At 44.9% G+C, this 6,026-nt stretch overlaps 1 non-coding gene across 1 annotated transcript; it reads left to right on the top strand.

Annotated features, from left to right (window-relative positions):
* Positions 1-885: 885 nt before the first annotated feature.
* Positions 886-957, top strand: trnaq-cug (transfer RNA glutamine (anticodon CUG)). Its single transcript has one exon. It is a non-coding gene; the product is annotated as a tRNA-Gln (tRNA).
* Positions 958-6,026: the final 5,069 nt, after the last annotated feature.

The raw sequence follows: 6,026 nt of genomic DNA, 5'->3' as shown, positions 1-6,026 counted from the left end.
CGCCTCTCACCCGAAGTTAGCTGGGATAGGCTCCAGAACACCCCCCCCCACCATCACCCCCGGGTTAGAGGTTTAAACATGTAGCAACATTATCAGCATGAACATGTTAAGCTAGGAAGCTAACAACAAGCAGGAGGAGCAAACCGCGTCTTACCTCATAAGCTGATGAAGGAGGGTCTGACCGTCGTTCGCGCCACGCGGTTTTTATATCAGGTCCAAGGGTCCAATCAGATGTCCCCTTCAGTGACCGTGCACCTGGCTGTCATAGGACGGACTGTCTGTCAGTCAGTCAAATGTCAGCCATGTTGGTCAGTTTGTAACTGGTATCTTTATTGGTTAAGAAAAGGCCGGTCATTAGTCAAAATAATAAGTGTACTCAGTAACAAATTGTGATGTTAAAAATAGCGAAGTACATTATTTTGTTACATTTGTACTTAAGTACAAGTAAAAGTACTGGCTTAAAAATAAAGTACAAGTACCCAGAAAAACTACTTAATTACAGTAACTTGAGTATTTGTAATACTGTTACTGCCACCCTTGGATATATGCAGTGCTTCCCCTGGATATGTGCAGTCCACCCCTGGACACATGCAGTCCACCCCTGGATATATGCAGTCCAGTGCAGTGAGGCATGCTCTGATCTGTACAATGGAGAAACCAAACAACTACTCCAAACACTGGCCTTCAATGTTTGTCAAAGTTTGTCTTCAAACAAGATGCTTATGTTTAAGGCAAAAGCTGTGACCTTGTTCAACATCCTGACACAGGATCATCACTTGATGGTGTCATAAACATTCCAATTTAAGACTAGTGGTTAAGGCCATAAAAACTCAGTGGACAAGACATGTCTCTGGTTCTCTTCCAGGCAGGTTTACACATAGTGGAGGTTCCATGGTGTAATGGTTAGCACTCTGGACTCTGACTCCAGCGATCTGAGTTCAAATCTCAGTGGAACCTTTTGTTTGGACAGTAATCCTGGTGTCCTATCTACACAGATCAGTCTATGGAGAAGTCCACAGTCTGTGCATTGCTCCAGCTGTAGTCATTAATTACTGAAATAAATCAACCTTTTGATGATATTCTACTTTCAAGTGTTTATTTCTTTTAATTTTGATGGTTATAACGACAACCAATGAAAACCCACATTCAGTAGGTCAGGAAATGAGAATATGTGAAAAGGTTCAATATTGAAGACACCTGGAGCCACTCTAACCAGATAATGAACTCAAAACACCTGCAAAGGCCTTTAAATGGTCTCAGTCTAGTTCTGTAGGCTGCACAACCACAGGAAGACTGCTGACTTGACAGTTGCCCAAAAGACGACCATTGACACCTTGCACAAGGAGGGCAAGACACAAAGAGGCTGGCTGTTCACAGAGCTCTGTCCAAGCACATTAACAGAGAGGGAAGGGGAGTACAAGCAAGAGGGAGTACAAAGTGTTCTGCCCAAACAGGGACTTGAACCCTGGACCCTCAGATTAAAAGTCTGATGCTTCCAATACTTCACTAGTACACTTCATGTAGTGCAGTGAGTCCTGATTGACTTGCAATTGACCCTTTATACAAGGGGGATTAGCTCAAATGGTTAGAGCGCTCGCTTAGCATAAGAAGGGGTCCGATTTTAGGGAAAAAGTTGAGAAAATGTGGAGCCCCGCTGTGCGCGGACAAACGTCTCGTGTAGCGGTATTGAGGCAATATTCCTGTTCATTATAAAGGAGTTTAAGTGAAATATGAAACAAATCATCTGCCATGGGCTGGACTCGAACCCGTAGTCTGTGCGACAATGTATAGTCTGTTGGAGTGTTTAAATCCCACAACGTGCGTAAAATAATTAATGATTGATTTAGCTTAGTTTAGATATGTTTAAATATATTACAATATCAACAGATGTTTTTTAGTTTATATGCCCCGTCCAATGACTTGTGATGTTTACCTGTTTATGGTTTAATAATATGAACAATGAGCAGTCAACGTGTTTTTGTGTGGGAGCTTCTTTGATGAAGATCAGAGTGAATCTTAAATGTTTATATGATTTATCAGAACAAATATAAAACAAATACAAGTGAATACACACACACACACTGCATACAGGACTATAAAATACTATTCAGCCCATTCACCCATGTGAAAATATATACAACATATACAGGTCAAATATTAGGTCAAATATTACACAATGTACAATTATACAATAACATTCAACAGCACTGCATAAAGACAGACAGGCTTGTTGATTTAAACATAAGAAAATTGCTTATATACAATATATACAGGCCAAACATTGTACAGTGTTTACTGTGGATGTTTTTGCTGGCGCAGCCACTCATCCAGAGACATTCACTGGATGAACGCGAGCAAAATGTGGCATTACCATATCTACTGTGGCCAAACTCTGCTGTTTAGGATGCCCACATTTGCTGCATGTGTTGAAGGTAACCCTTCTCACATACTTCCTTTTTTGGACTCCACTCTCCTCTCCAGAGCCCGCCGCCGCCTGTTCCTCTGAGTGAACGGGACACAGTAGGAAGAGGAGCAGCAGACGCAGGAAGAAGTGGAGCTGCGCCTGCACCGGATGCTGCAGTACCAGAAGCTGCCATCACCACTGGCACAGTCATGTTTGGGTTCAGAACTAACGTGCCTAACCCAGCTGCTGAAACAGGCTGTGCAGTTTCTGATGCTGTGGGACCAGGTACTGTGGGCGCAGGTGTGATGGGGCGCTCCCTGATGCGCCGGCGGACCAGGCCGCAGAGGAGGAGCCTGTCCTTCCTGATTTGGTGGAAGTACCAATGTGTGTCTTGGGCCTGATATGACTGGTGCTTCATCCAGTGGTTCCCTCAGAGCAGTAAGCCGGGTTTGAGCCACAGGAATTGAGGCAGATGGAGCCGGTCCCTGATTAAGGACACTCAATTCCTGACTCTTCTGCCGCCGTTGAAACCTGAAAATACATCATTTGCAGGATGCTGTCCTTCTCCATTACTGGACGTGGATGGGTGGGGTGGAGCAGAGGCCTGAGGACTGGTTGTCAAAGATGGGGGGCTCTTTTGAAGATCATGGCAGGGGTCATCCTCACAGAGCACTGATACTGTGATGTCCTCCATGATCTCCTCCTGAAATCCCTCATCTTGCAGGTCCTCGTCATTTATTTGCTCCACCAACCTGTCCTCCTCTTCAGGGTTCTGGAGCACTGGAGTCAATGTTTTGCCTGTCTGGCTGTACAGATACTCCACCCCCAGCAATTCACCTACAAGAAAAAAACAAAAAAGAAAGTGTTCTAATATTTTGTCCAGAACATAAAAGGTTATACAGATAATGTTTCAAAATACAAAATGTGGATTGATGAATAAATGATTTATATTGTTAAATGAGTATTTCTTGCTGTGTATACTCCAGGAGGGCGGTAGCGCTCATCCCAGGGCTTCCCAAACACAACTCGGCTGAGCTGGTCCACAGCCTCTCGCAGGGCACTGCCATATGATCGGATGGAAGAGGCTCCTTTTACAGCCTCTTCCATCCGATCTTCATTCCATCAAGCCTTCAAGGAGATAGGCCCTGAAAATGTGCATCACTGGCACTGGTTCCTAAAGGTTAAATAAATAGGAAAAAGGGTCACACACACGCAAGATATGTGCTACATTTGAGGTACTATGAGGTTACATGCAATAGAGTTATGTAAATACATGAAAATCATCATTATAACCAGAATTAATGAGGAAAAGTAATTAAATTAGTTTCTTGTTCTGACATCAGAAAAGGACTGTAATATTACTGTAGAATGTGACATTACTTTAAAGTAATGGAAACAGTTACAGTGCTTATAATACTTAAAGAGACACTGTAATCCATATGGGATACCTGGGATGAAGCGGTTCAAGTGGAGGTGGAAAGACTCCAGGGAGGTAGAGCCACGGGCACACCTGTAGCAGCACAGCTCCACACCACCTTTCTTCAGTGTCCCCTTCTTAATGTAGAGTGGGAAGTTCTCTGGGTCTTGGATACACAGTACATGTTTCTGCTGTTCTTTCCATATTTGCTGGATCCGATCATGGTCCAGTAGAGGAACTCCCAGAGTGTCCTTCCCATCCACACTGTCAAGTGATCAATCAGTGATCCAATCAGGCTGGTGGTCTCCTCCATCCCTCTGGTCCTCCTGCGGCAGTGCAGTGCCAACTCCCTCCGGGTAATGCAAGCACTGAGTGCCTTTTCTGAGAGGTGGCCGGTCTTCTTTGCTGCTAGCTCCCCCTCCTTTGCACGGCGAAGAGCAGCGACATCCTCTGGATCCCATTCAAAGATGCACGGTGGACAGACGTGCCATGAAGACTCCATAGAGTGGATGAGCCTCTGTTGTGACACCTGCAGCAAATCGGCGCATAAAATGCCAGATGTCAAGGCGCACTTCGAGGTCATCCCACTCTGAAAACATGGCCTTAACACGAGACTGGCCATGCTGACTGCAGCAGTCTCTGTCCACATACATCACTTTTGGGGGCATCTGTCCTGCCTCCCGATAGCGCTTCATCAGGCCAGCTGAAAGACAAAGACAGATGTAATTTTGGCCTTGACCTCATGCAGTCGCCCCAGAACATCCCTGGCGTATACAGCTAACAGCCACTTAGGTTTAGGTATGGCAGGTAAGGGAGGAGGCTCAAGGAACACAGGAGGCTGCACAAGGGAGGACTTTGCAAATGGCTCACAGGCAGTGAGGTACTGCAGTACACGCTGCGTCCATGCCTCACCATGTTGCTCCATCAACTTCTTGTGAAGCTGAGTCACACTGTTGCCCAGTGTCCTCTCCCTCATCATCCTCACCACCCGGTTGTCACATGAGTATCTAATGAAAGACCAGTGTAATAACACAAATGCAGTTTTTGGTTAAACAATAACACAAATCAAAGCACCTAATAATGTTTGATCTTAATTATGACTTACCTGTATGTCAATAAAGCAGGAAACTGACTGCGGTGGCCCATATCCAGTTGTCCTAAGATGTCTTCGGACCAGGCTGGATACTTTTTTGTGCAGCGTTTGCACTCCAAGTACTCTGTTGCAAGGTCATACCACCCGTCGATGTCTAAGGACCCTGCGCACAGTACGATACAGTCCTGCCGCTGTTAGTCTGTGTTTACCACAGTCTGGGCGAACACAGACAAGAGGGAACTGCCACATCTTCAGCGGCATCCATAAAAAAAGGGGCAACAGAAGAAGAGGTCAGGTGAGGCGGGCAGCTGACTGTGAATGAGAGGGGGCTGAGGAGGATGCCACCAAGCTTCAGCTGGGGCACTAGCTCTGGCTTGCCAGTGTGTAGGTTGGCCTTGAAGAGGGTCTTACGGATCACTCCTGCTGGAAAGGTGGAAGTGATCCTTCCAGTGACGAGGGAGCTCAGTAGGTGGCTGATGATGTGGAGGGTCTGGTATTTTTACCACTAGAGGCGGACCAGCACGGGCCTCTGAATGAGCAATGGCTGGAGCTTTTGAAGGAGAAATGCAGAAAAAATAATATAAGGATGACTGTTGTATTTGATCGCAGTCCACATTCTGCCTGCACAGCATACATTTGGACAAGCATTAATAGATTATGATTATAATTAATAGTTAGACATAAAAAAATAAGAGACCGCCTGTGGTTTCTTATTTTTTCCAGAGCTGTATTTGAAAAGGATTAGATGGAATAGAGCAAAGAAAATAAGTTGTGATGAATTTAGTATAAAGTAGTGATGCCCACAGACATGAAGCGTGCACAAAGTTGCAGTGATGAAAAACAGTTACTGTGATCATTAAACAATGAATCTCCTCCGTCCTGTTCAGGGGATTAGACAGATAGTGAGTGAGAAAAGAAGTGATGTTAGTGAAAATGTTATCCAATGATTGTTTCTCAACGGGAAACACAAACGAAAACACCAACACCTTTGGATACCCTTAAGGTTTTGAAGAGGTTGCACTCAAAGAATGCATCCCGCTTGAAGCTTGATGCGACATAATCCTGTACTGTAAACAAAAACATTTGAAAAAACAGTGATTTTTTATTCCTCA

This window comes from Parambassis ranga, unplaced genomic scaffold, assembly GCF_900634625.1.
Source record: "Parambassis ranga unplaced genomic scaffold, fParRan2.1 scaffold_31_arrow_ctg1, whole genome shotgun sequence".
NCBI classification, from domain to species: Eukaryota; Metazoa; Chordata; class Actinopteri; family Ambassidae; genus Parambassis; species Parambassis ranga.
This window is presented reverse-complemented; position numbering and strand designations above follow the sequence as displayed.